This window comes from Botryllus schlosseri, chromosome 11 (genome assembly GCF_051294905.1).
Source record: "Botryllus schlosseri isolate E-star chromosome 11, Bs_hap1, whole genome shotgun sequence".
In the NCBI taxonomy this organism is placed as follows: domain Eukaryota; kingdom Metazoa; phylum Chordata; class Ascidiacea; order Stolidobranchia; family Styelidae; genus Botryllus; species Botryllus schlosseri.
The window spans coordinates 27,113,806-27,133,676 of record NC_137246.1 but is presented as its reverse complement, the minus strand read 5'-3'; the positions used below and the strand labels follow the sequence as shown (position 1 = coordinate 27,133,676).

At 40.1% G+C, this 19,871-nt stretch overlaps 2 long non-coding RNA genes across 2 annotated transcripts; both read right to left on the bottom strand.

Moving 5' to 3' along the window:
• Positions 1 to 391: 391 nt before the first annotated feature.
• Positions 392 to 1,907, bottom strand: LOC145450140 (uncharacterized). The gene is made up of 3 exons (XR_013918432.1): positions 1,831 to 1,907; positions 566 to 692; positions 392 to 510 (listed from the first exon to the last, which is right to left on the bottom strand). It is a non-coding gene; the product is annotated as an uncharacterized LOC145450140 (long non-coding RNA).
• Positions 1,908 to 12,900: 10,993 nt separating this feature from the next.
• Positions 12,901 to 13,385, bottom strand: LOC145450475 (uncharacterized). The gene is made up of 3 exons (XR_013918493.1): positions 13,334 to 13,385; positions 13,110 to 13,239; positions 12,901 to 12,968 (listed from the first exon to the last, which is right to left on the bottom strand). It is a non-coding gene; the product is annotated as an uncharacterized LOC145450475 (long non-coding RNA).
• Positions 13,386 to 19,871: the final 6,486 nt, after the last annotated feature.

Sequence of the window (19,871 nt, the reverse complement as noted above, 5' to 3'; positions counted from 1 at the left end):
TTACTGTAGGCCTACTATTTTAACCCTGTGTGTTTTAAATAGCAATATAGCAAATAGTATATAATAATTCTTGAATCGTTTGGTATGGAACTACAATACAACTATCCTGAAGGTGTAACTCTTATGCGATTAGTGCCAATTTCTGCAGTATAGTGCAGCGGCAATTCATTAAATACGCAACCTAACATTATTTTCAATGTACGATATTCCTTTACGCATGACCTTAACCACGTAACGAATAATTGATATTCCACGTAATTCGGACATGATCAATTGGTCATTTTTCTGCCGAATTCGGCCATCTGCTCGCGTCGATTATTCGATCTTTTTACGCCTGCGATACGGCTGTTGTCATTTGAGGTTAGTTTCAATTCTCTACTAAACCCCAGACGAGTGTCAGCCGAAAATATTCGGGTATATTTCAATATGAATATATTATTCAATTGTAAATACGCTTATATATCTTTACCAAACAATCTTGGAAACGGAGGCGACATCTCGACATGTGTACTGTGAAGGAAAAGTCAGATTGTTGTTCAGCTGAGACTTTTTATTCGTAACGCACCTCTGGAATCGAGTAATCCGAGCATTGGACTTCCAGTTCCGCGGTAGGACTTCCCTCCACGTCACGAGCGCAGCAGTATCTTTTCCCCTCACACTCTATTTCACACACAACTAAGCCCGTCTCCGACCTGCGAAACCATTTATTTAATTAAATAGCCTGGTCAAGCGCATTTTAATTAGAAGGTTTTGAAGCAAGTCGTGATTAGAATAGCTAATCATCATCATCATTGGTTTATTAGCAATTTTTATCAGTTCAATACACCGCAAAAATGCGATAATGAAAAAAAGGAAGGTGTCAAAGCGACTTGGAGTATAGTGTATGGAAATCAGGCACCCACCTTGGCCTAAACGATGTAAAGAGGAGGCATGCACAGACTGCACACTGAATGAAAAGTAAAGAAGATAGTATGGAAAAAGCAAGCGACAAGAATGGGGTGGCATGTCATGGAAGGCGAGATCGATATGTCAGGTCGTGGTCCGGTAATCTTGAGGATGGACTAGTATTTCGACTTGAATGTAGACATGCTCGTCGACTGTCGGACGGCCGGCGGGATACTACTGTTCCACACATCAGGTCCGGCATATTTGATAGAGCGATGATCTCTTCGGTCGATCATATGATATTTGAACGACGTGGACGCGCGTGTGTTGTACTTGTGCGCTTTTGATTCCGAGGTAAAGAAGTCATTGAAATATTCGGGGCAATGACCGCAGTGATTGCATTTCACAGCGCAGGCCCTGGTCCAATATTGCATAATTAGATAATTCTAGTTATCTCACTAATTAGAGAGTCTTATTTGCGAAGTGTTTCTCTGCTCTAATTTTACTCCAAATCAAAGTTCTGTTTTTCTCTGAAAATGGTACGCGAGAACTGCATAGTGCAAAACGGGCAAAGCTTGCATTTACTGTTGGCATGCTTATAAGAATGAGCTCTGATTTGATATGAATATAACTTGATTAAATTTCCATGCAAGCTTTCGCGAATTCAGTAATTCTAATTCTAATTTAATTTGGATAAAAACTGAGTAGGTATAATTCTAATTCTAATTTAATTTGGAAAAGCTGAAAATGATCTAGTCGCCTAAGATCTCATCCAGGGTGCAAAATACACCGGGTCACTGTTTTTAAGATTATAGATGTGCGGATGGCGAAGTAATAATGGGTCATATCCAGCTGTACGTATAATTGTATAAATTGGCCTTTTGAATTTCTGTCTCGACTAGATCCCGCTATTTAAGTAACCTAAGAATCAAATAGCGAACTTACCGTGGCAGTGTCATAAGTACTACGATGATACATAACGCAAATTGCATTGCTCTAGAAATATGTATCGGAGAGATATAATTTACGTGTGATAGTAAAGTTAATTGCATGTATCGTCAAACAAATAACTTGCTCATATGATCAAAATCATAACACTTCGACGAGAGAATGTAACATTCACAACCATACTATGGTACACGTTGCGCGAGAGCGATAAGAGGCAGTAGCCTATACGTGCTGCAATATAAATACTGGAAATACCAGTCATCCCTCAAGATTAACGGACCTCGATCTGACATATCAACCCAGCCCAACCTCGCCTATCGACACATGCGCCATGCATTTTCATCACTAGTCGTTTTATGTTATCCCTTATTTCCATCCAGTGTGCAACTGTGCAATGTGCAGTGCAGTGCATGCCTCTTATTTGTATCGCCTATAGGCCCAGTGGGTGTCTGATTTCAAAGAATGCTCCAAGTCGTTTCGACACCATCCTATCTTTTCATTGTATCGCAGTCTTGTGGCATCTTGAAATGATGAAATTATCAATAAACTGATACTGACACTATATGTTGGCGTAATTATTGTATAAAAATAGCTAAACATTATAACAGCATTCGTTTTCCACTGCAAGCCTATAGAAATGTACCCAACTCGTTTTAAAATTCCGATAATATAAGTTTCTATTAGAACGCTTTGCTAACAGCTGACATCGGAACTGCCATAAATTTACTATTTCACGCATTCATTTCATTCAGTCTCGAATCGCATAAGTCACCTCTGCGATGACGCATAGTCACATACGCACAGCCGTCGGACATGAATACATATGTAATTTTAATACACGTGATTTAGATACGGAAAGCGTGTTGGGACTGATGTAATTGCCTGGTATTGTAAACATAGGACGGGTCAGTCTCCCTTCGGTACAGGAAGGTCAAGACTCAAGGGTCAAGAAATACCTAAGAGAATCCAATGTTTTGGCTTGTGAGGAAAAAGCACGGAACACGCCCCTTTTCGAGAATGGTTTTCGTCTTGGCTGTATCGTAGACCGGAACCGGCAAAATCGAATCGCATCCGACTCGAATCAGATAGTCGTACTGAAATTACTAACGGTATTGTGACCATGGCGCTAAGTGGCTACATCAATTTGATCATTCTTGGTTGGCTCTGTATATTTCATAGGGGTGTCTTTAATTTGTACATGTCGCCAATGTCGCCAATGTCACCAATGTCACCAATGTCGCCAATATCGACGTGTATCTATTATGTCAATGTCGCCAATGTCACCAATGTCGCCAATGTCGCCAATGTCCCCAATGTCCCCTATGTCGCCAATGCACATTTGATATACATTTATCGTCTCTCCACCTCTCTCATAATGATGCATCGGGTGGGCACAGCATTGTTATCACTTTGTTGCAAGTTGTTATTACTTGACCTCCCATCAGGTTTGTCGCAAAAGTCAAAATATATTGGAATTCCCTAAACGTACGAAAAAAAAGTTGTAAGACACACACGATTCCAAAGGTTTTTTTTATTTAAAGAAAAATTTGGCACTTATTACCTGTTGGTCTTTTACACTACGGCCAATAATAGCGTAAGTAGAAATGAAAAGCAGTCAATGATGGTGTACGTATGGGATAGAAGACATAATATCGCTCAAAATCGCGTCGCGGGCCACATTTGGCGCAATCTCGGTGACGACGAACTATGTTCGCAAATCAAAATATCCAAGTAATTATATTGGAATCTGCTTTGTATATGACAGCGATTACAAATCGCGTCGCGGGCCACATTTGGCGCAATCTCGGCGACGACGAACTATGTTCGCAAATCAAAATATCCAAGTAATTATATTGGAATTTGCTTTGTATATGACAGCGATTTCAAGTTTCAAGTCAGCCCTTTCTTATCTTTTGATAACTCAAGCCTTGACACACATCTTCTGAACGTTATGTTTTAGTATTAGCGGATATCAATTAGGCTACGCCCATGACGGTTTGAGGCGAATCGCGCAGATTCGATGTTATTCAGTTTCAAGATGTCACTCAACTCATTCAACGGTAGAGTTGATGGAGAGGGCAAGTGAATGACGTGTCCACGGCCGCACAAATTTCCTTGTATGGCCGCTGGTTGGCCACCCCTGGTCTACACGAATGACATGGCGAGGAGGAGCCTAGATGAACCTGCAACACTTAGGTAGGAATTCTGGAGCCAACCTCAGTCGGACTCGAACTTGTAACCGAGCGAGATAATGTACTTTTTGCCAGCGTACCTACGCCCGGTCGTGTATTTTCATCGCGAATCTTACACTGGAATGTATAAAGACTTCGACGTTTATTCAATTCAACGTAGGCCTAATAATGTAAATAATATGATTAATTATAAATAATTTGCGTTTGTGGCCATGCAATCTTCAGGTCTTCCCGTCAAGAATCGCGTAGTATGTATGTGTACTTGAGTAGCCGAGTGATGAATTTCATGGCTTCAGAATTGGAGTCGTCTGGTCGAAAAGTTTTATCCCATGCATTCTGGAGTCATGACTTGGTCCATGTCATTCGAGTACAGGTCAAGTCAATACCAAGATTGATTCAAGTCGAGTCGAGTCACCAAAAATCCTGACTCGAGTCATTACAGTACCCTAGTTTCGGCCCCCGAGCGGCATCGTCGACAATGTGGGCATTGGCGACATTGGTGACATAGCCGACATTGGCGACATTGGTGACATTGGCGACATTGGGGACATTGGGGACATTGGCGACATTGGTGACATTGGCGACATTGGCAAAATAGATACACGTCGACATTGGCGACATTGGTGACATTGGCGACATGTACAAATTAAAGACACCCTATTTCACAGCAGGTTGGTGGTGATTTGATCTCGTTTTCATCGCATTAATGAAGGTGTAGGATTTCATTTAGTCGTAGCTTATTTGCTTTGAACTGGCAAATATCTTTCAATGACAGCGGTGCTCAACTGCTCACTAGGGCTGTTCAAAAATAACTTTTTTTCCAGGATTCCAGCCATTCACTGATTAAATTGTCCGGTTACTCTAAAAAACGCTGCACACCAAATTTGGTTTAATTCTAACAAGTATAAGACTCCGCAGATACAATTAAAATTTTTAATGTGATCACGTCACCCATTCTTAGATCTCTTCATTGGTTACCCGTGAAATTTAGGTCTGAATACAAGCTTCTTCTGTACGTCTTCAAATGCATGGAGGGAAGTGCACCAGCGTATCTTCGTGAGCTAGTGACAATCTACAATCCCGGAAGACCGCTACGTTCACGGTCGCAAAAACTCTTGTCAGTTCCAAGAGTCAGAACATCGACCTATACGGCGAGAGAACCTTTTAGTCCTCGGCCGCCATTCTGTGGAACAATCTTCCATTTTCTATCAGACTATCTGACTCGCTATATGTTTTCAAACGCAAAATCAAGACCGTTTTATTCACACGAGCGTTCGACTACAGTAGTGTTCTTTCCGCCCTACAACTATCCTCTCCGTCTTTTATACATATCGTTTACTTTTATATTTTATTGCCTTTTATGTACAGCGCCCTAGTGTAGTAATGATATATTATTATATTCAGCGCTCTATAAATTATATTATTATTATTATTATTAATAATTTATTAGATAAAATTAAAAGAAAAATGATAATTATCAACGAAAAACTCAAATAACTCCGCTTCTACTGGTTGGAGTTGACTCAAATTTGTTTTGCATGGTCTTTATGAAGACAGCTCAACAATTTCATGGGGTTGACAGAAAAATTTGAATTTTTTTCTGATCAACCAAATTTGGTGGGCAGCGTTTTTTAAGGTAACCTGTCTGCGCGCCTGTAAATTTCACGAACACAACAGTATCTGCTTCCTTGACATTCATTTTTACATGCAATCTGGGTTGACTCCGAAATTATGCCGACAGGAAGAGTCGAGTTTGCAATTTTATCAGACTGAAACTTTGACAGGAAAATGTAACGCTATATTGAACAGAGCTACCGACTTACCTAACGACGGCCAAACCAATAAAAATGCAACACAACAGAAGATTCATCGTTATATTTAAGTTGCGAATTCGGCCTAGATCAGGCCTGGACAAAGTGCGGCCCGAGAAGCCATTCTGTGCGGCCCGCGAAAGGTCGCTTGGAATTCATAACATTAAACCTGCTTTTTGAATGTTGATGCATAGACTAAAACCATAGGCTGTATCAACTAAGCAGGTAATTCGTTTACTTTGAAGCCTGTTCATTCATATGTCACGATTACGCTGCCTAATACGTACTCGCATTCGTAGTCCAGATTCAACATAAAGGCAATGTGGCAAAGTATGAGTAATAATTATATTCACAAGAAATCAGTATTTCCATATAGTTTAGTTCAAACCTTCGATATTGCCATTGTCACATTACGCATTATACGGGTAGGCTACGTGTTTCATATTGTTACGTGAGGCGTTTCCAAATCCTAATTCGAAAAACAAGTCAATCAGTGCTCGCTATTACTATACGACTCATCATATCTATCACCCATAAAGGATGAACGGACATGTCAAAAAGAGAAAGCCGAAAGCTGAAATTCAAAGAATGTTTAGAGCAATAAATATTTGTATACTGAAGTTAGGGGTAAACCCAGTGGCGGCTCGTCCTATAGGGCAACTGGGGCATTGCCCCACCTAAAATTCTGTTCAATAACAATTCTTTACCATTTATAGACGCACCGAAATCACAGCGCTTGTAAATTAGGCTTACCATACGTCCTCTTTTAAGAGGATTTGTCCTCTTTTTTGACTTTTTTGAAAGTGTCCTCGGAGGACGCCCTTTTGTCCTCTTTTTTGAGATTTTGTCCTCTTTTTAAGGATTTAGAGCAGATTTAGAGCAAATTGCGAGTGATATGCCACATATTAGCACAGACGTGAAGCTCCGACGGGTGAAAAACGGTGATTTTAGCTCTGAGCGAAAAGATGACCTTTTTTTTTTTTTTTAGTCATCCACTTGGCGATGCGGAGTAAAAAACGTTATTTTGAGTTCTGAGCGGAGAAGATGACCTTTTTTTTTTTTTTTTTTTTTTAGTCATCCGATCATGAAGCGGGTGAAATTTACCTGTTTTTGAGAATTCTTCTCCAGTTTTGCTTGTCTGAAATTTCTGAAAAAGTGTCCTCTTTTTTCATTTCCGAAATATGGTAAGCCTATTGTAAATGCCCATAGATAGCGAAGTCTCTGCGAAAATCGAATTCTCTTCCGTGTTTTCGCTTTGCGAATGCCTAGCCGGGGCATGCCCCGGTAGCGCTCATAACAAGCTTTCACTGTCTATTCTCTGAAAGCCGCTCACAATAAAGAAACGGTGATTTACTCTCTCCTATTCATAAAATTACCGAGCAACCGGGGCAACATAGCGTAGTTGCCCTTAAGGTGTGATGTAACAATCGTATCTATATCTGAACTCGGTTGCCGTCATATGCGTTGAGTCGATCTTTGCTGGTATAGGTCGATTTTGATGGTGTTTCACTCGATGATAATTCTTGAAACTTGGTATGTTATGTCGTGATGGTGGTATTTAACACTGTCCTAAGTTTCAGGGTTTCTACTCAAAGTTTAGGGTAATAATTCCGTTTCCGAAGTTGAGTGTGTGCTGATCCGTCATGTATCGCAAACAGATTTTACTCAAAAGCCGGTATTGGTGTTCATTGATTTTGACGATGTTCCATACCGAGATTGGTCATGACATTTGGTACGGTGAGTTAATGTTAGTATCGAACGCTGTACCAAGTTTCAAGTTTGTCACTGAACTACGTTAGTGGTAATTTCGTTTCCTAAGTCGAGTGAGTGCTGACTCGTCATTTATCGCAAACATATTTTACGCAAAGCTGGTATTGGTCTCCATTGATTTTAACGATGCTCCTTAGCTAGATCCGTCATGAGCTTTTGCATGGTATGTCTTGATTTTAGTATCGAACGCTGTACCAAGTCTCAAGGTTGGTACTCAATGATTCGGGCAGCAATTTCGATATCAAGGTCGAGTATGGTAGAGATGTGCGCTGATCTGACACTTAGCCTACCTAACGCATTGCGGATTTCACGCAAAAGCCGGTGTATCTGTGTTAACGCTAACTGTATTCCATACTGAGATAGTTGATGAGATGATGATATCATGAAACGGTTTACTAAGATCCTCGGTTTGCATTCAAATATTTAGTTCTATTTTATATTCTTCAATGTCAATTTCACCGTGCAATTGTGGCCTTCAGGCCGTTTGCTTACAATTACAACCCCTGTCAAGCGCGATAGCTGTTTCGTTTTCGATGGCGGCTAACAGCTGATCGCTTAATCAGCCTATTCCTCAGTAAATTTTACGCAAAATTCGGTGTTGGTCTGTTCGTATTAATTTTGACAGTGTATCATACAGAAAACGATCATGACGCTACTTCTCGGTGATTTCATGTAACAGTGTACCAAGTTTTCGGCTTTCAATCACGTATTTATTCGGTAATATATAGGGATGGTGTGAACGTGAGGTTCACGTTCGCGTTCTGTGTGTGAACCTCGCAAATTTAGAGGTTCACGTTCACAAACGAACCTTGGTAGGTTCTGCACTGTGAACCTTTTTTAATATATTGCAATTTTCACGTCATTATAACATATTTGGTTGAAATGTATTGCATTTCTACTGCGGGTCACTCTATGCGTGGCGCTGACAGCATAAAAACTCTACACTAAATGAGCATGCACCTTGACAAACTCAAAAGTTTTACTTGCTTTGTTACAAAAGTTTGCACGAAATATCCAGCTTTATGTTTGTGAATATTTAGTGACTCTCTGCCGTGAGCTTGACGCGCAATCACACAACATCACGAGCGAAAGACGCCTCATGTAGGTATAGTCAACGAATGATGCTTATTCAAACAATTATTGAAATTGATATCGCTGTCTGATGGAAAAAATCTAGCAAGCGCACGGTGTCCACCTCAATTTTATATGTTAATTGTATCATAAAAACCAAATGCGTGCGATTGGGGTGTTGTCTACTGCTGTATAACTTCTTAACGGGGTAAAACCCATAGCACATTCTGCTCAATATCCCCGTAGCAACACTCAGACGCCCAATACATTGTCCGGTCTGGCCTATAGACCATTAAGGCGTAAGGTTATATTCCTTTGCAAGTTAGTTCTCGTTGAAACTGTTGACAAAGCGACGGAAGATATTGATTTTATGGAATTAAAATATCATTTGATTCCTCCAGTTGATACATTTGGCGACGTTTAAAAAGCCAGTATGTACTTCAGCAATGTGGCATAGTGTGGCCCGAGTCGTCGCTATAGGTATAATTTGACAGAAATGCTTTGGAGCCGGAGCCGGAGCCTGGAGCCGGATCCGTGTATTTTCAACGGAGCCGAAGCCAGAGCTCTAAATAAAATTCTTATGGAGCCGGGGCTGAAGCTGGTTGTTTGGAAAGTAGCTCCGGCTCGAATGTATTTTATAAGATGCTATGCTAATATTTTTGCTGAATTCATAAAAGTTTACGGTAATTGTACAAAAAATTAAGAATTGTTGCCTCGTTGTCGCCCCCATTTTTAAATTAAACGTGTTCAAATTGTTCATATATAACGCGCTAAACCTCTGAATTAGACGAGCAAATGCCCGCTCTATGGTGATAGCTTTTTAATCATTATGCGAAATTCAACAGTGTGTTATTGTGTGTGAATTGGAATTCAATCCTGCGCTTGATCGTGTATTGCTGTAAGGATCCGCGAACGTAAATAGAGAAACGCATCCCAGAACGCCGTTATAGTCCGCGAACAATTTTTTGCGATGCGAGCTAGTCAATTCGATGCCCGAACCCCATGCTGTTGGATGTGTTAGAGAGCAATTAGTGATTGAATGCGCGCTTTCCCGTATGTAATCATCTGTTCACTGGGTCTGCATTTATTTGGTTCTTTTGAAGGAAAACTTTCTATATTCCAATAAACTTGATCGACACCGGACGGACAATTAGCGAGCGCATAATTTATCGAATTTCAACCCATTGAGTATAGTTGGTAGAAAGCGAATTTCTGGTCGCGACATGCGCTCATGTTACGCTTGCTGCAGTTGAACAAAATCCCACAATTTCAAAATTACAGTCAACTGTATGACTTGTTATGATCAAGTGCAGCACCGGTAATAAAATGTCGCATTAGTGGTGGTAGTAGTGGTGTTGCGGCCAGGACTTTGGAGCCGGAGCCGGAGCCCGGAGCCGGAGCCCCGGAGCCGTGCATTTTTACCGGAGCTGGAGCCGGAGCCGGAGCTCTACATAAAATTCAGCCGGAGCCGGAGCCGGAGCTGGAGCCAGTTATTTGAGGGGTAGCTCCGGCTCCGACGTAGTTGGAGTTCACATAATTCAACAGCAGGCCTTCGGGAAATTAAGAATCTTTTCCTCTTTGGCGCTACCTTTTCCGACTAACCATGTTCCTGGGGATTTAACAGCAGAGCAGTCGTATGTTCAATGTTCAATTTACATACATTAGTGCCGAACGTCGGTATGCGAAATATGCCTGTGAATATTGTGGTTATTCGGCATACCCGCAATCTCATCATCAACACAACCTTGTTGGCCAATTGTATACGGTTCGAAAATAATGTTTACTATGTATTACACGCGAAATGGGAAAGAGATAAAAACGTGACTTCGTTGCACATGCCGATATGACGAGCACGAGGCTAGAAATTGCATCTCATCGTTGCTATGAATCGGATGAGCAAATACTCGTTCTTTTGTGATACTTCTTTAATCGGGCTGCGAAATTGGACAGTGTTATTGCATATGCAATTTTGCATGCTAATTGGAATTCATTACTGCGCATCATCGTTATTCACTCCAGTAAGGATTTTCGAGCGTAAATAGGGGATGGCAGAAGAGTAGCCCAAAACCCCATGGTATTTTATGTTGGACATAAATTACTGATTTGATACGCGATTTCCATTTTGTAATCATCTGTTTCGTAAACTTGTAAATGTGCAATGTGCAATGTGCATACTGCATAGTTGAATTCGTTATGGGCATGGCGCAATGTGCATGGCACAGTGTTCAATTCGAATATTCGATTCGTTTCGACGGGAAAATATTATATTCCGATAAACTTGATCGACACGGAATGGACTGGTAACAAGTGCACAAATATCGAACGTCAAACCATTGGCCATTTGGTACAAATCGAATTTATATTGATCACGTCGTTATATTCGCCCATATTGCTCTTACTACAGTTATACAGTTGAATAATAATTGCACATTTAAAGATTGAATTCAGCTGTATGGCTTAATGTTAACGAGTACAGTACCAGTGTTAAAACGCCGCATCAGAATTTTAATGCTCTACACAGCAATGGCACGGAGTAGTTCTAGTGCAACTATGATGTTATCGACAATTGACAAGTATTCATTATGTCGTCACAAGCCGGCACGTCGGCACCTATGTTTTCGTTGCTGCATCCGATGTTACTGACGGCCGACAGACTCTAGATTACTATAGATAACTAACCTACGGGTAAATTAGTATATAGACCAGAGGTGGCCAATCTTTTCGGCTAAAGGGCCACATTAAATTGACGAACGAGTGCGTTGCCCACTAGCCGCGCCAGGCGCGTAAAATTTTCAAAGTTAATAATATTATTACTTGGGTATATTGCGGGTCGACTGTATGTATACCGCCCGCTGGGCTCAGTTTGCAAGGACAGGACTATTCGGCATCTGGACATATCGATATCGAAGATTTCCGCTAATATACGACAACCATTTTGTGCCTACATTTCCTCGTCGACGATCTTTCTGCGAGCGCAAACGCGAATATACTTTCTCTCGTAATTGCTAATATAGTTATAGACTCAATCGGCTAAATCAGGCGTTTTTTATTTGCAGGTGGGGGTAGGATACAGAGAAAGAAATCGTGTGACAATTAAACACGCGAAGCGTGAAGTAAAATTTACTACTTTTTAGTTTATTGTAATGTACGACGATTTACTAAAAATGTGACTGCTGGACCCTGGATCTGCCAATGCGTCGGAACTGATATTTTAGTTATCAACATCCCAAGTGTAGCGGCCATACTAATTATATTTTTGGTTGGCCTTCCAAGTTGACAATCTGAGCAATTCAATTTCAAATTAATATAACAGAATTTCGATAATATAATGGGAAATTAGCTCGCGGGCTACTCAAAACCTTCTCGCGGGCCACATATGGCCCGCAGGCAGCGGCTTGCCCACCCCTGATATAGACAGACACCTTCGATAGTTTTCAGAGCCGGAGCCGGAGCTGGAGCCGGAGCAGTGGTAATAATGCGGCTCCGGAGCTGGAGCCGGAGCTAATGTATGATAGAAGAAAGCTCCGGAGCCGGAGCTGGAGCAATGCAAATTTACGGCTGCTCCAAAGCCCTGGTTGCGGCACGCAGCAAAATGCCGTATAGTGAGTTCTCATGCGACTATGACGTTTTCGACAGACGATATAGAGCAGCCCACTTTTTTTAGACACGCCCTCCTTTATGATAGCGAAAAATTTCGCGCTCCCCTTATCGTCATACTACAAAATGCAACCAGAATGCTAGCAATCCCAACGGGTAGTTTTATGACCAGAGGTGGTCAGTAACGAAGTACTTCTACTTTTTCGAAGTACTCAAGTATGTTTCCTCTACTTCTGGTACTTACTCAAGTAGATATTTTTTTCGCTACTTATACTTCTATACTTCGTAATATTTTGTGAACTTGGTTAGTTCTCTCCTTTGGCTCTGTATATTCCAAAGTAGGTTGGCGGTGATTTGATCTCGTTTTCATCCCATTAATGAAGGTGCAGGATTTCATTTAGTCGTAGCTTATTTGCTTTGAACTGTTAAATATCTTACAATGACCGCGGTGCTTACCAGTCACCAGTCACCAGTGCTTACTTCTGCCCCCGTATCACATAAATAAATACACGTAGATAAGATATGAATCCATAGTCTATTCAATGGACTAAATGTGTTTTTACGAAATTACAAACCAATGCAAGCATATAAGGTATATTAACCAACGTAGTCCACATGTAGCGATCATTTCGTGTCGACGTTGGCTAGGCTACAATGTATCCACCGCCATGTCCATCAGATCCAGGCAACGGTACTGAAAAAGACATGTTCAAGCTCTTGTTATACAGCAGTTCAGTTACAGTGATTTCCGCTATCCAGCGGTCCTGATAAGACACGAGAACAGCCAAGAACCTACGCCTAAACTATACCATGCGCTAATTAATTAATTACTTACGCCCTCTATTTCTATATCGGAGCATTGAACATCGAGCCGCGGAAGTTCGCGTCTGTAAATTTCACGAAGACAACAGTATCTGCTTCCTTGACATTCATCTTTACACGCAATCTGGGTTGACTCCGAAATTCTGCCGACAGGAAGAATATAGCTTGCGATTTTATCAGACTGAAACTTTTACCGTGAAATGTAACGCTATATTGAACATATAGCTACTGACTTACCTAACGACGGCCAAACCAATAAAAATGCAAGACAACAAAAGATTCATCGTTATCTTTTCGGCCTCTTTCGGCCTAGATAATACGTTCTGTATGTAGTGACGAATTTTGAATAGGGAATAAAGTGTCAAATGTCCATTGTCCAATGTCAAAGATTTTAGTATAGCGGATAACCTATCATAAATATTATTAATAGAATCGTATGTCGACGAAAACAAATATGGTGTATAAGTAGAATTACCGAATTCGCAAAAAAACTTGAAAACTGGATTAAATTCCGAATTATGAAGAAATACAACAAAAATCAAGTTCGCGTTCTCATAACAAGCAAAAGTATGGCAACAGTTCTCCTGTAGCATATTCAGGAAAACCAGAAATTCGAATAGAAATAAATTAGATCATAGAAACAATTCACAAATTGGATTAGAATTACATTATTAGCATTTCGATCTAAATTAGTGTATTCGGGCAAGTTTTTGCAACTTTTTATCACAGCTTCCGACAGCTTCCTAGATACTCAGAATCTATGTACTATGATATTTTAAGCTGTTTGGAGGTATTTTATAGTACATCTTTTTGCAAATTTTCTCTATTTTTCATGTCAGGGGGTTTGGAGTGTAATATTTGACTTGTGTTAGGGGGAGGGGGTTATCACTATGGTGTTTGGCTTTTGGGGGGAAATTATTCCCGGATTGCGTAATTTTCTTTCTATGTGCCGGAAAAAATGGCAATAAAGCAACAAATTTGACAGCTCTGCAGGAAGTATCTCATACCCAAATTATTCAACAAAAATTATAAATGCAACTTTTTACTGCAACTTTTGTTAAAATTAAATGCAACTTTCTCGCGATTTTAGTGCAACAAAAATCTACCCTAAATTAGACAACTATATGTCATTATCTAGTCGTCCAAGTCTGCTGTTAACTCTGCAACTCGCATAAACCTGAAAGGACGCTCAACTCCAGACCTCCGTTTATGAAAGCGGTGCGCGTCAGGTGGTAGAGTCCAAACATCCCTTCCAAACATTTTAAAGTAAGGAATCATGACACCGTAGACGCGTGCCACTTCCGCGCGACGAGCATGTTATTCAGATTATCATGACTGCAAGACGTGCTTCAAGATTAACACATTGCTCGAGAATTCAACAGTGAAGTATTAAGTATCAATTTTTTCTGCTCAAACAAATCAATTGAATGGTATAAGTTATTCATATTGAATTGGACCCAAATATTTTCTGCTGACACTGATCGTCAGTGATAATCGTTAGCAACTATAGTAGAGAGTTTGTTGACGGTGACGTTATATTTTGTGATACGATTGTTGATGTACAATGTTCTTTCCCTTGACGAGTGTCAGCCGAAAATATTCGGGTTCATTTCAATATGAATATTATTCAATTGTATGCTGAAGTTATGTACCTATATCCAAAGAAGCCATAATCAATAGGGCAAGTTTTTGCAACTTTTACCACTTTTTTTACAGCTTCCGGCAGCTTCCTAAATACTCGGAAGTTATGTAGAATGCTGTTTTAAGCTGTTTGAAGGTATCTTATTGTGCAACTTTTGTCCATTTTTTTTTCATGCAACTTTTTGCAGCTTTTTATTGATTTTTCATGCAACCAACTTTTTATTGGAAATATTTGGCAGTATATGTAAATTGATCGCTTGATTATTTGACTGAAATACCGTAAACCAGCACTGAAGTAACGGTCTGACTGGTATTTCGTGAGCTGAGCAAGAAAGTTGACCTTTTATTCAGTCAACCAACGGAGAATGTGGATGGAAAACTGTTTTTCGGGTGTGGAACTGGGAAGTTGACCTTTTTTTTTAGTTAACCGACCAAAATGTGGTCTTCTAGTGCAACTTTTGTGAAAAATAAATGCAACTTTTTACTGCAACTTATGTGAAAAATAAATGCTTTCCACGGATTTGACTGCAACAAAAACTTGCCTTACTAATCAACTATATTATCTGTTCAGGCAACTACGCGTAGCTTTCCCACCGTCGTGCATTGCAAGTCCTATTGGCAGGGGTGGCTAAAATATAGTTATCGTTGGTACATAGATAGGAAGCCTAGATATAATTCTAGTTGTCTAGTTATACCAATTGGAGCGAAAATTCGGTAATCTAATTTTAATCTAATTTGTAAAATGTTTCTTGCTCTAATTCTAATCTAATTTGTGAAATGTTTCTATATGCTCTAATTTTAATGTTAATATAGTTTCTGGTTTTCCTGAAAATGCTACAGAAGAACTGTATAGTGCAAAACGAGCCAAGTTTGGTGTTCATATGTTGCCATTCTCATGTTTATGAGAATATAGAGGCGACTCTGGTTTAATACGAACTAAACTTGATTCAATTTCCAAATTTTCGCGTATAGGCCTATTCAGTAATTCTACTTCTAATCTCATTTGGAAAAGTTGAAAATTTTCTAGTTGTCCTACTCTGGTCCCAATTTCTGAGCCAGATTTTCGTCACAGTTACTTTGATTAGAGCCCGAAATTTGGTAGTTTGTTATTATGTAGGGGAGGTGTGGTACCGATGGATCAAAAATTGCAAAATGATCTCTGGCCCTCAAATTTTCAGCCGAGAATAGCAGATCTTTTGCTGTCTCAACACTTCGATACAAGCTCTACCTATCGCGGATATTTACATGAATATCAGCCTTTTCAAAAAATATTTATAAACGTTTAAAATTTGTTGCTCGAACGTGTCATCGGTCCCCACCCGGTGGGTCCAAAGGCACACTACCATGGGACCTATGAGACATACGCTCAAAAACTCAAATTTGTTTACTTGCTTTGTTGTGTACTATAACCTTAGCTACAGCAAACCAATGAAGAATGTTTCGTCGCGACCTTCAAGAATAAAATCGATTATATCAACTCAAATGTTGGCATAAAATCATGTTTTGATTTACGCCTAAACTTACAAAATTAATGCCACATACATATTACTACCCGCAAATCGACAATTTGACTTTCAAATACCTCGTAATAGCGATAAAACACCACAGGTACCTATGATTTACAGCCTATGTATATGTAGGCGAGTTTCTGTTTTTAAGTGATGAGTTGGTCCATCTATTTTGCTTGATTTGGCTATGGTACCATAGGTCCCCCACCCCATAAATATTGTAATTGACTTGAAAATAGTCCACTCGAGGATGGTACTGATTCAAAAAATATGTGCCAATATATACCCTGATACAAGCCCTATACTTCACATCAAAAATTATGACGGGTTTGTTAGTCTGAAAGATGATATACAAAAATGCGAATGTCGATCCAAATTTACTTTACACCCCCTAAAACGTAAATCATTCGTCACAGACCCCATAACTCACGCAGGTCGATTTTTTTTGCATGTGAGGAAAGATTCTGTCAGCATGTAATTGTAGACAAATTCACGGAGTGTAATCATGGAATTATCATGGAGAATTCTTCAAGTATTTTCGGTCCGAGTGATCCATCGGTACCACATCTCCCCTACGCCTGAGAATTGGAATTATTTCCTTCCTTCCTCCAAAGGCTTTGCGAACGTCGATCGGGAAATGTAGAAATCCCGCCCGAGTTGTCGTTATATGTTCAGTCAAGAATTGCCGCGTCAAAATCTACTCAAAACCCGCTTTGTGTTCGACGTAATAGTAGGGTTACCATACGTCCTCTTTTACGGGGATTTGTCCTCTTTTTTCAATAAATTGAAATTGTCCTCGAAGGAAGCCTAAATGTCGTCTGTTTCAGGAATTCGTCCGCTTTTTCTATGAAAAGTATTGAAATGCCAAGAAAAATGCGACTCCGACGCAGCTATAACGTCAGAGTTCCGTAAAAAAATCGGGTAAGTCGGGAGTTGAGTCAAAGTGACGATCTTGTTTTTTATTCAACACCACACATATTAGGCCTATCGTAAAAAACACAGTATACTATCGGTCGAAAAATTTGCAAAATCACCAGTTTTCCTCTCGGGTGCTGGAGCTTTCAGAATTTATGGGATGTGTCCTCTTTTTAGGATCTCAAAATATATGGTAACCCTACGTAACCGACGAATTATTACTGATTGCATACGCGCATCCTCGTTTGTACTAAAATCATTGTGTACTATTTATTCTTGTAAGCTTGACACACTGATGTGCAACTGATGAATCGCTATCCCATAACATTTGGTGTTTATAGACATATAGAAGATATGAAGCTAGAAATTACCAAGTTTATGGATGAGTTTCATTGCGGTCACTGTTCCACAAATTTCAACACCTCAGAATCAAAAGCGCACTTAAGTATAACACACCCACCGTTTTTGGCGAACAACTGCCATGCGTGATCAGGACGTAAACGTAATACAAGAAAACGTAAAGACACTGTAGCTATAGCTCTAATTAGGAAATAACACTGTAGGCCTAGGTATAACTCATATTCTAATTTGAAAACTTTGTGATAATTGCTCCTATCCTGGGTGGCTCGGGTCTGAAGACATTGTCATATTGAGCCTCCCGTCTACCTTGGATGTCGCATTTTTGTTGTGTGATGGTGATTTGTAACGTGGACGAATAAAGATTCTCTAGTGCAGTGGTTCTTAAGATCTTAACCTTGTCTCCAGCGACCCCCCCCAATGGGCGATTAGGATTTTAAAGGGGGCGGAAACGCCCATGGGGCGATCTGGGGGGGCGCTGAAGAAAAATGGCGTCTCAGTAGATGGTGTAGTAGAGGCATATGATTATAGTAGCACAAGAGTTCTATCTATCCCTGAGTTCTCATTACAAATTAACATTCGTCAAAACCTGTCAAATCTCGAAATTTGTACATTCGCTGATTCCATGAATGCAGTAGTTAATTATAATTCATGTTAAATGAATTGCGCGTACTTTTGGATAGCCAATTCCTCGTTAAAACACTCCCGTCACGCTAGCGTGGGTTATTTCTAGGGCTGGGCAAAATCGAGTACCTGAGTGATTCGATTCTGAATCACGTAATATGCTTCGAGTCGAGTCGAGTAATCGAGTATCACTCATTATGACGTCACAACAGGATGTAGTATGTCGAAGTCCAAATATGAACCTTTTATGCCACCACAAATAACGTAATGCCTGTTATCCATCACATTATAGATGCTTTGGTATTTTTTCGACCACACCGATTTCATTGCACTGCTTAACAATTTTGTTGGATGATAATGACTTCAGAAATGTGTTATTTCCAGTAACGTTCGTAGCTTTGTACTGTGCCTGGTATGCTGAAACACGGCCAATCAAGGTTTCACGGCTTCCTCAGTGGAAAATAGTATCAAAACTATAATTCTCGTCAGTAAATTAACTTTCAGTTGCGAGGACCGTACAATTTCAGTACTCGAAAAAATCGTCTTTTACTACTCGACTCGAATCATTAAAATTACTACTCGATTCAGATTCGAGTACTCGAATCATTTTGCCCAGCCCTAGTTATTTCCCACAAAATGTTTCGAACTATACTTATTGTCTGCAGCGCATATCGTGTCGAAATCGAAGAGGTAGGCCTACTGCTGTACCACTTTTGAGAGTGATGCCCTTTGTGCATTAAAGATGATTTGAAGCTTTCCGGCCAAAATGATCAACGAAATATAATTGTATTTGAGAGCTACAAAATTCATTCGTCAGAATATTTCTTCATCGTATATTAAAGAATAATACTGTTTAGTTTTGTCACCCACAACGCGCATGAACGTTATATAATATGGGTTACTTTGTTTGGAATACATTCATCTGAAAGCCAAGAGCTGGGTGCACTACTGAATTCACTGTGAGAAAAGATCTCTGTCACATTCTCAGTTGATTTACTAGTAACACAAAGCAATAAAACAAAAACCAATACAATCAACGTCCCCCTATGTTGCCAATCGCAGAGGTGAAATCGGGAAGTGTAGATCGGGGTCGAACCAGATGATATGAGCTGGTAGGTCTACCTACGCGATGGTCCTTACAAATAACAACCTTGATTTGATCCCGAACATAGCACATATACAAGTATTATATCGTTAATTACTCGAGTGGGCCTCAGGCTGTAACCTTTTTTACAGCCAGACTGCTTAGAGTCAAGTGTACCTGTTTGATGCTGGTGTGATCAGACTAGATGACCTTCACAGTCTTATCGATCATTCCTATCTACTACCGAATACTGTGCAAGCATATTTTCTGTACCACCATCACTGCCGTGTGTTACGTATTTTGGTTGGATGAAAATAAAGACTCTCTCTCTCTCTCAGGCGCGAAATATTTTATTTAGTAAAGTCCCAACCCGAAAAGACCTGCCTGACTTCGACTACTGTCCCATTATTTTTTCTATTTTAAGGGACGCCAGACCCATGCAATCGTTGAAAGGGGGCGCTGGAGGAAAAAAGGTTAAGAACCACTGCTCTAGTGGAAGTAGACACAATCTCCTTCGTTCTTTGGACTCGACGATGAATTGAAAATGACGCAATTTAAAACTACAAAAGTAAAATTGACTCGTTACTCAGAACCTTGTGGCTTTGTTACAACCCTGGTCCTTGGGTAGTCAAACAATCGTATCAGG